Below are 10184 nucleotides of genomic sequence, written 5' to 3' on the forward strand. Positions count from 1 at the left end.
AAAACAACAACAACAACAAAAAAAAAAACACCTCTATTTCAGTGGGATGCTGGGTTCTAAGAATTGTGGGAGCTGGCAGTCACCATCTAATGCTGGAGCTCAGAAATACAACAGGAAAAGCCCCCTTATATCAAGGCCAAGTCCCTTATACTTTGTCCCTTTGTATGGCTTGAATGTGAAATGCTCTGGCTCCAGATTTGTATGCGGAGTATTTGGTCCTCAGCTGGGTGTTGGGGGAGGGGCATTATTTTGGGAAGTTCCAGAAACTTTGGAAGGTAGAGTCTAGTTGAAAGAAATAGGTCACTAGGGCAAGATGTGTCTTTGAAGGTTACATGAGGTCTCCAGGAGCCTCCCCTCTCTATTCCTCATCCTCACGAGTTAAGGGCTACTCATGCTCCTGTCATGTTCTACTCAAGAGTATGGGACCAAGTGGCCATGGACCGGAGCTCTCTGAAACCGTGAGCTGACACACATCCCCTGTTAAGTCGTTCATGCCAGGGATTTTGTCATGGTGATGAGGGAAGTCATTCATAACCAAAGCCATGTCTCCTCCTCAATGTTTCAGGATCGAGACCAAGGTGCCTACACCAGGGCCCTTTCATTGGCAATGAGTCTTTAGACACAGAGCTCCTCGGTGACCAACATCCCCAAATCAGAGAGGAAGTGTCTCACCTTCCTACAAACAAAACAGTACCTCCTTCCACGTCACATGCCATGCTATTGGTGGTTTTATGTGTTTAGAGAGGGCTTTTTTTTTTTTTTGCACGTGACTGTCATTTTTCAGGTTATCTTTGTTGACTGACAGACTCTTTGCTTGTAATACTGCACTAGAATTTGATTATTTTGATGAAGAGACTTGGGTTTTCATTTCTCTATCCCCTCAGCCCCTCGAATAGTACCTGGCTTCTGCTTGGCATTCTCTAAAATAGAGGAAGTGAGTAAACAAATGTTATAATAACTATCAGAGACTGTCAATCCCTAGCACATCTCTGGGAAGTCCTGCATACTTTGCCTAAAACCAGCATTGCTTAAATCTAACCATTTAATTCATTTGTGTGTGTGGTGTGCGAGATGCTAACATTTCAAAGAACTCTAGGGTTTGTTGAAATCACCATGGGAAGCACTGGCCTGCTAGTCTCTCACTTTACAGGTGAGGAAATCCAAGCCTGAATGAGTTCAGGAAGCTTCCAGACTACATAGCAAGCCCATGACCCTCAGGGGCAGCACATCTTTCTATTCCTATTCAGAATTCCTTAGCTCCAGCCCCTCTACATGCTGTATTGATTGAAGATCATCGGGGCTAATTATACTGGACATACCAATCAATAGAGCCATCAATGAGTATTAATGGGCCATTTATTTTGTGCCTGGCTATCGGCACCTTCATTGTGACACTGAAGGCTCAGGTGACATTTTTATGGAAGACACAATTTTTCAAGGGCTGTTGATTGATTCCTGGAAGCCTGGGGTTCACCCACAGATACATTTTCCCAGAGTTTGGGCATCATTGATCCAGGCTGCTCGCTGACCCCACTCTTTGTCTTTTACTTGTTTTTCATGTTAGACTGCTCTCACCCCTCGGTACTTCCTTCCAGCTGTGTCACAGGTATTGACCAAACGGGATTTGACCTTCTTTATGAACCGAAGAGAATGCTCTTCAGCAGCTAGGGAAACAAAGGGAAGCTGTTGAGTAAGGGGGTGGAGAGAACGCCAGGTGATGTGGACATGCGCACTCAGTCGCTGCATCTGTACTGAAGGCTATCCCCTTCCCACAGGACTTCCCTTTTCACCCCAGCTGTTATGTCACTCTCTTTCTATAGAGGTGTTGTCGGGAAAGGGTACCCATTTGGAGACCAAAACACTCCTGAGATGTTCCTGAAGCTGCAGCCGGCAGCTTCGGGCACAGCTGTATGCTGAGACACATGCATTTCTCAGCTACCATGGAGCACAGTGTCTAGGATGTCTCCCAACCTCGTGCTACCACGTGGACCTTTCTCAAGTTCCCATAAGAGCACCTCTGCCTGAATATTCTAATCTCTGAACCCAGGAGGCTGAGGGGTCTGGCCCACACCCTCGCCTTGTTCCCAGTAGTTTGACTCCCCCAGGGAACACAGTTTTGGGAATAATAGTGTTAAATGACATTTTATCTGCTTCTGATTCCCAAGTTGTATGTTCAGTTTTGTATCTTCTACCTCCACCCAAAGCAAAACAAAGAAGAAGAAAGAGGGCTCAGCACTAAAACTTGACCACAAGCATGAAAACCTAGGCTTAATCCCTGGGGCCTATGAGGAAAAAGATAGCTGATTGTCAACTTGTTAACAGTTGTCCTTTGACCTACATAGATACACACAAATATACATATACAAACACACATGCCAAATCAAACGCATATACACATGTGCTTCTACACATACCATATACACATACCACACATATACCATACACATAAACACACACACACACCACACATCATAAACACATACATATACTATACACATATATACACACACCATACACATACAACACACAATACACATATTATATACACATACACAATACATACATATATACACATTACATACACATACCACTTAACACACACATATAAACACATTATACATAATATACATAGACATATTCAATACATACACAGCACACACACAAACATATACACAAGATATATGCAACACACATAACACACACACATATATATACCAGACACATACATATACAACATACACATATGCACACACCATTCATGTGTACACACAACACACATATACACACAACACACTCATACACACGTAGCAGATATACTCACAAACACACATAACACATAGACGCATACTTATACATACATATAAATACAACACACATACAACATATACAACATATACACACATACACAAACCATCCATACCCACCACACACACATGATACACAGAATACACTCTATACCCTTATATGCATAAAAACACATAATATATACATATATACACACATACACTATGCAGACACTACCCACACATGTACACATATAAAGACATGTTTTACCCACACCTCATATATACACATACACACCACATAGACCACATATATACATGATGTACACAGACACATACACACATATATGCATACACATGCCACATATATATACTACACACACTAAACATACATATACATACACATATCACACACATACTCATACATAAACCACATACATATGTACAAACTATACAATACAACATACATACAATACACACAGAGAATATACCCACACACACATACACCCCACAACACACATCACAATCATCAGTTTTCTAAACAGAGGAGAAGAACCCCTCCATCTGATAGCTAAATGGTGGCTTGTCATATATTAGCTGTGTTCTTTTAAATGATTATTTATCTTGCTGTGCCCTGGGGTGCTTAAAATGAGGTTGATGAACACCAGCCTCATAGGATGAGGTAGACGAAATGATTTCCTGTCGGTAAAGCATCAACTAAGAGGCACAAAGTCAGGATTGGTGACCCCCCCTCTCTTCTGAAGTATCTAGTGAATACTTTCTAAATAAAATTTTAACTTTTTTTTTTTTTTTTGCCTTGTCCTGCACTTCCCTGTGCAGAGTCTGGTAATTATTGTCCTTTAGCAGCCACTAAACGACTTCTAGCAGGATGAGAATGGTTCAAATTCACCTCTGGTGCAGAACATGCTAGGCAGCAAGGACATCTGTCCCAACCCTCACAGGACTGGGGCCTTGTCCTTCCCAGGCTGTAGGTGGATAGACATAGATGTTCACACTTCCTAGCCCTGTCCCTGGGTTCTGAGGTACCTCCCCATCTCTCAGGTTCTCTTTAGTTTAAATGGTCGGGGTCTTTGCCAACCAGAGCCTGTCTTACCAGCTACGCAGGGCTCTGAGGTTTATTACCAAAGCCTGAGACAAAGGAGGCTTGAGGTTTCAATATGCAAAGACCTAGTTGTCCCCTTCAGAGAGGGTTGGGTAAGGAGGAAGCACTTATTTTTTGGAGTGAGGCCCCCATGAAAGGAAGGGGCTGGGTTTCTTAGCTTATTTTGATCTAGGCTTGTCAGGAAGATCCCACCAGTTAGAGATCTAGGAGGAAAGGCAGGTTTGGGACTGGCAAGACTCCTGGGGGGCGGGGGGAGCCTTAGATGGGTCAAGGTTTCAATGTTCTCTTTCACTGTCCGCAGAAACATGAAAGGGCAGGGGTGCTAAGATGAGGGCCTCAGACAGGGTCATACCCACATCTGCAAGGATGTGGAGAGCCTTCAGTACTCTCCTCAGCCCAGAAACGCATCCACAGAATGCCAGCCTACAACATGAGTACGGTAAGGGGCCTTCAAGTCCTCCTGGTTGATTGGTGAGGCCTAAGCGTGCCTGGATGCGATGTGCATGCTTATGATCAGGTTGACCAGTTCCCTCATGCTGTGCACTCCTTTATGAGCCCCAGGAGGACCCTCCAAGGTAGATCTTAGCCCTCCTGCCTCAGTTTCCTGCTCAGGCCCCCAGAAGCTTCTTATAGGCTATATGTACATATGACCCTCCAAACACCTCTGTCCCCCTAGATGATGATTATATAGTTCTTGAATTTCCCAGACTCAGTGCCCTGCCTTCCTATAGGTATGAGACTAGGCATCAGCAGGGAAACATCACTGCATACACCCGCAGTACTCCTAAGGCTCTCCCATCTGGGGATAGTGGTCTTCAACCTTTGCTGTACATTGGAGTCACCTACAGGGGGTTGAGAATTCCTAATGTCTGAGTCTCATCGCTACAAGAGGGTTTAATTGGTCTGAGGTGAGGCCAGGGCATCAGGGCTTTGATGGAGCTTCCAGCTGATTCTAACGAGCAGGAAAATTGAGAACCACAGATGCCACGCTGAAGCTAATGCAGTCAGGATACAGCATGGGAGCGCTCCAGGGGAGACTACAGAGGCCTGGGGAGGATGGAGGTTCAGGGAGCTTTCAGCAGGAGGGGACTGACTTTCTCAAAGGAGGAGAATTGGATGAAGTATTCCTAGAGGGAAGAGGGAGGGAAGGAGGGAGAGAGGTTGTGAGTGATGGAGGGAGGAAGGGAAGGGGAGGTAGTAAGGGAGAAACAGAGAGAAGGAAGGAGGGAGGGAGGTAGTGATGGATGGAGATAGGGAGGGAGGAACAGAGGACAGAGGAGGAAGGGAAGCGATGGGACGGAGGTCAGCTAGCAGCCCTACTGTAGAATATTACTATTTCTGAGGTTTTCAGTAGGAGAGGTGAGGAGGCCCCAGAGCAGGCATACATTTTCATTTTCCACTCCTTGTTGCTCTGAGGCAAGCTACTCTGTAAAGGATGGGAGTCTGGTCTGAGTATGTACCCATTTCTGGAGATGGAAACTGTGGGGGTCTTGTGTGATGATGCCCACTGGCTGGCAGTCTCAAGGCAGCTTCAAACATCATATGGCAGGGAACAAAAAGCACAAACATGCATGCGCATGCACACATATGCACATACATGTGGGGGAGGAAGCAAGAAGGGACAGAGGGAGGGGAGGGGGAGAGAGAAAGGGAGAGAGGGAGGGAGAGAGGAAGGGAGAGAGGAAAGAAGAGAGGGAGGAAAAGAGAAAGGAAGAGAGGGAGGGAGAGAAGGAAGGAGAGAGGAAGGGAGGGAGGGAGGGAGAGAGAGAGGAAAGAAGAGAGGGAGGAAAAGAGAAAGGAAGAGAGGGAGGGAGAGAAGGAAGGAGAGAGGGAGGGAGGGAGGGAGGGAGAGAGAGAGAGAGAGAGAGAGAGAGAGAGAGAGAGAGAGAGAGAGACTGATTTCTGCATTTCATCCTGTAACACACCCCAGGATCTAATCATCAGAGCTCTACCCTAATGACCTTATCCACTAAATCCAACTAATGACTATCGTGAAGGACTAAGAGGACAGATTAAGCTCTTGTTCTTTCAGTGCCTCACAAAGAGAGCTAAGTTTCTACACATAAAGCCTTGAGGTTGGACCCTCAGGCTACTCAAGCCATACACACCATATAGGATTCTGATGGGAGGATAGTAAGGGTCACCAAAGAACTGTAACGGATGCTGGAGCAGGATGGGCTATTAATTTTGGCAAGCATTTATGTGAAAGGTGTGTTGACTGGATATGTGTAAAAGGGAAGGTGGCAACGAGTAATCTGGTGTATTTTCTAGCGATTTGACCTCCTTTGGCAATATTCCATGATGAGAATAGACACCATGTTACCCTTGATATAGCTTGGGACATACTCAGAGGTAAGTATGATGTTAGGTCTCATGCCACCCCCTTATTTAGCTGCTGTTACTATCCCCGTTTTATGAATGAGTAACTCAGGTTAAATAACTTATGTGAAGGTCACATAGCTAAGTAAGCAACAGAGTCTAACCGCCCCCCCCCCTTGGGAAAAGCCAGTGCTCTTAACTCTTAGATTTGTGAGATTTCCCACTGCTCTTGACTCCATGACTTCCTGAAGCCCTGTCATGGTTAGGGTTTCTATCGATGAGATAAAACACCATGATCCAAAGCGACTTGGGGAAGAATGGGTTTAGTTTAGCTTACAACCCTCAGATCACACTCCATCACTGAGGAATTCAAGGCAGGAACCTGGAGGCATGATCTGGAGCAGAAGCCACAGAGAAACACTGCCTAGTGGATCATCTATTCTACTATACACCAGAGGACCACCTTCTCAGGATGGAACTGTATACAATGGGCTGGGCCCTTCCACCTCAATCGCTAGTCAAGAAAATGCTCCCAAAGTCTTACCTATGAGCCAATCTAATGCAGGTATTTTCCCAACTGAAATTCTCTCTGACAAAATTCTAATCAGCATGGACCCACCAGCAATGTTCTAATCAACGCTAACCACCTGGAGCTCTCTGCATTCCCATAAGTGGGATCCTTCTGCTACTTACAAGGAATTTTTTTTTTTTTTTTTTTTTTTTTTAGCTCAGAATGGTCAGGAATTCCTTTACATACCCTAACTTAAACTTTTAAGTTTCCTGTCTCCACCGCCTAAATGCTGGAATTACATATGTGTGCCGCCACCCCTGTCTTATGCTGGAGATTGAATGCAGGGCTTCATGCATGCCGGGCAAGCACTCTACCAACTGAGCTACCCCTCATCCCAGCTGGATAAGGCAAACACTTGTAGTTGATTCAGGAATCTGATGCTCTGTGGCGCAGGCTCAAGCCAAGTGTAGAGAAGCAACCTGCCCCTGTGGTCCTTTGACTTGCCGAGCAAGTGCAGCAGGCTTTAGTCACATCAAGTTATCACTTGCCAACTCAGTGCAAGTTATTAGGGCAACTTTGAAGGTCTTGAGCCATTTCCTGCTATTCCAGGCTCCAAATCCCAGGAAAGAGAGGGATCATTAAGGTGATCCCCAGACATCCCCTGTCCCCTGAAACCTTGGCATGTGAGGGCTGGGAAGCCAAGTTCTACATTTTTTCCTGCCCAGTGAGCCAATGCAAGGGACAGCTTGAGTGCTCACCTCTTTAGGAGCAGGTCTCCTGGGTCATCGCCTTAATCCCAGCAAGTGTATCCAACCTTTTGACACAGGCATGACATTGTCATCTACAAATACATGGGCTGCATTCATAGCTAGCCTTGGATCCTGCATGTCCAAAGTCAAGATCTCTCTTAGCTGCCAGCAGGGCTGGCCACACAGCGTGTCTGTCTCTCAGAGCTCCTGTTACTCAAAGGATTAAGTGGTGACTGAAGTGGAAGCCACACGGGACTTCAGAGGGCTATTCAAAAAGCTTGTACCTGTTGTGGCCAGTAAGTGACACTTTCTCCCTCCCCAAAATGAACTTCACAGCTAAGTTTGGGTCAGTCTCCTCACTCTGGTTCTGTGGCATGTAAGCTTGTTCCTTTGGTGGGAACAGCACGGGGATGGCTGGGGATGCCTGGGGATGGCTGGGGATGGCTGGGGACCAGTCGAGCCTCTGAGAACCAGTTAGGTGTTAGTAGCCTGGCTACTGAAGGATGTGCGGAATAATATAAGTTGCAGGCCTCAGCAGAAAATGCTTTCATGTAGAAGCTAACGAGGAAACTATTGCCTGGAACCAGCCCACCAAATACCCAGCCATATGCATATGCCCCTGGTGGCTCGTCTTTAAGCAATGAGATGCTTTGATCCCCTGCCAACTTTCTGATCCTCCAAGCATGGATAGAGTTTTCCTGGGCGAACTCTTTCTTCAGGGTTCAGGGCCATAATTTAGCACAGTAGGGATGAAAGAGTTTATTCTTTCTCTTTCTCTCTGTACTGGACATTAATATTAGAATCTATCATATGCTGGGCAAGTGATGTACCACTGAACTATATCCCTGAATTTCTTTTTTTACTTTTATGCTCTTTATTTTTCAAACAGGCTCTCACTAAGTTGTCCAGGCTGGCTTTGAACTCACCACCCTCCCACCTAACCCTCCCAAGTAGCTGAGATTACAGTCCTTTACCAGTCCTGGCTTCACAGTTACCTTTAAGAAGTGAAATTTCACCTTTCACCTTTATAAGTGTCACGGTGCTAGGAGGATAGCTCATTCAGTAAAGGGCCTGCTGTGCACACTAATGAAGACTTGAGTTGGTTCCTTAGAACCAAAATTAAAAAAAAAAAATAAAAAAATAAAAAGGCTGGTTAAGGGAAGCAGTACTTTTAATCCTAGTGCCTTGGAGGCAAAGACAGATCCTGGGCCTCCCTGGCTAGCCTAACCGCTGAGCCCCAGGCCAGTAAGAGATGTCTCAGAACAAAAGTGGGAAGGGGCCTAAGGAACACCGCCTTTGGGCTGACCTCTGACTGCTACGTGAATGTGCATACTTTCACATGCACAAACACAACAGGCACACGCTCACACAGAAATAAACAAAGGTTCCCATGAGTAAGAACCATGCTTCCTCTGGTTGATGCTGGCTTGTTTAAAATGTGCTGTTTAGAATCCAATCCTTAGGGCCTGGATTGGATACTCCACGGATTTTAAAGAAAATCACAGGCTTGGACTTAAACTCACTCACCAGCCCAAGACAGGCCTTAAACTTGGATCTGCCTACCTCAGCCTGCTGAGTAGTTAGGATTACAAGCTTTGAGATGCCAATCCAACTAGAGATGGGTTTTGAAACACTCTAAGAGATAGTAAAGTCCCCATCATAAATGAAGGCTCGCAGCCTTCATCCAAGACAGGCAGTGAGCTGCTCAGAGCTCCAGCTACAGGTGTGCAGAACTGGTCTCAACTGGTCTCATCTTGTCAGCCTGTGGCCTCTCCAACCGGACAGATTCCACAGCTGGCCTGTTTCTGGGCAAGTCGGAAGGGCTTGCTCCTGGAGGACTTGATCTGAGGTCTGGGGAAGTGAACCAAACGTTCAGAGATGAAAGCATTTGTGATGACAGTCTGAACCGACTGCCTTCTCTTACATCCTGATGGACAGGTTTGGCCCTACGCGTGGCAGCACCTCTCCCTAGAGGCTGGAAGATGAACACTGGGGTGGGGCTTGCTTCAGTATCCACCTGACTGTTCTTGACATTGGTAGAGCCAGGCCTAAATAGCCTAACCACTTCCTACATGTTCCAGGAAAGTTTCCATGGTAACTGCCACCTCACCATAGGACCAGGTTCTAATTTACCAGTTTCTAGTCCAGGTGAGTTTTCCTACCAGCAGGTGGAGACTGACTCAAGTCTATTAGCTGGGAGATGCTTTGCAGATTCAAGAGGCAGCTTGTTTGATTTGGGAGGCCTCTCAGAGGTGGGCTACTCCAGCGATTGTCAAACTTGAGTGATCACAGACCCAAGGGGGCATCTCAGACACACAGCTGCCTGCTTGTGTTTGAGATTAAGGAATTACTGTTTGTCTTGCTGAATGGGATAGTGGCATTTGTGACACAAGAGTGGCTTGCTTTAGAATTATTCAGATAAAAATAAAAAGACAAGCTGGTTCCCACAGGAGATAGGAGCACATGGGAAGGAGGGAGCAACTGTTGTTAATAAAGATGCAGGGACTGTGTAGAAAAAGCACAAAGGGCTGCATCGAAAACAAGTGAATAGACAAGCTGTCCACAAGAAGGGCTGGGAGAGGGAATACATAGGAACGGGCCGGGGAGCTGAGTGTGGAGGCTCACACGTGACATCCCAGGCCTGGGAGGTGGCAGCAGGAGAATCTTGATTTAAGGTCAGCTGGAGCTATATAGTGAGA

At 46.0% G+C, this 10184-nt stretch overlaps 1 long non-coding RNA gene across 2 annotated transcripts; it reads right to left on the reverse strand.

Moving 5' to 3' along the window:
- Nucleotides 1–1338: 1338 nt before the first annotated feature.
- Nucleotides 1339–9310, reverse strand: LOC116098271. Of its 2 annotated transcripts, none has more exons than XR_004121768.1 (2): nt 9049–9310; nt 1339–1664 (listed from the first exon to the last, which is right to left on the reverse strand). It is a non-coding gene; the product is annotated as an uncharacterized LOC116098271 (long non-coding RNA). The 2 variants fall into 2 exon arrangements; XR_004121767.1 differs by lacking the exon at nt 9049–9310 and adding an exon at nt 6770–6814.
- Between the last annotated feature and the right edge of the window lie 874 nt (nt 9311–10184).

Source organism: Mastomys coucha, unplaced genomic scaffold (genome assembly GCF_008632895.1).
Source record: "Mastomys coucha isolate ucsf_1 unplaced genomic scaffold, UCSF_Mcou_1 pScaffold20, whole genome shotgun sequence".
Taxonomy (NCBI): Eukaryota; Metazoa; Chordata; class Mammalia; order Rodentia; family Muridae; genus Mastomys; species Mastomys coucha.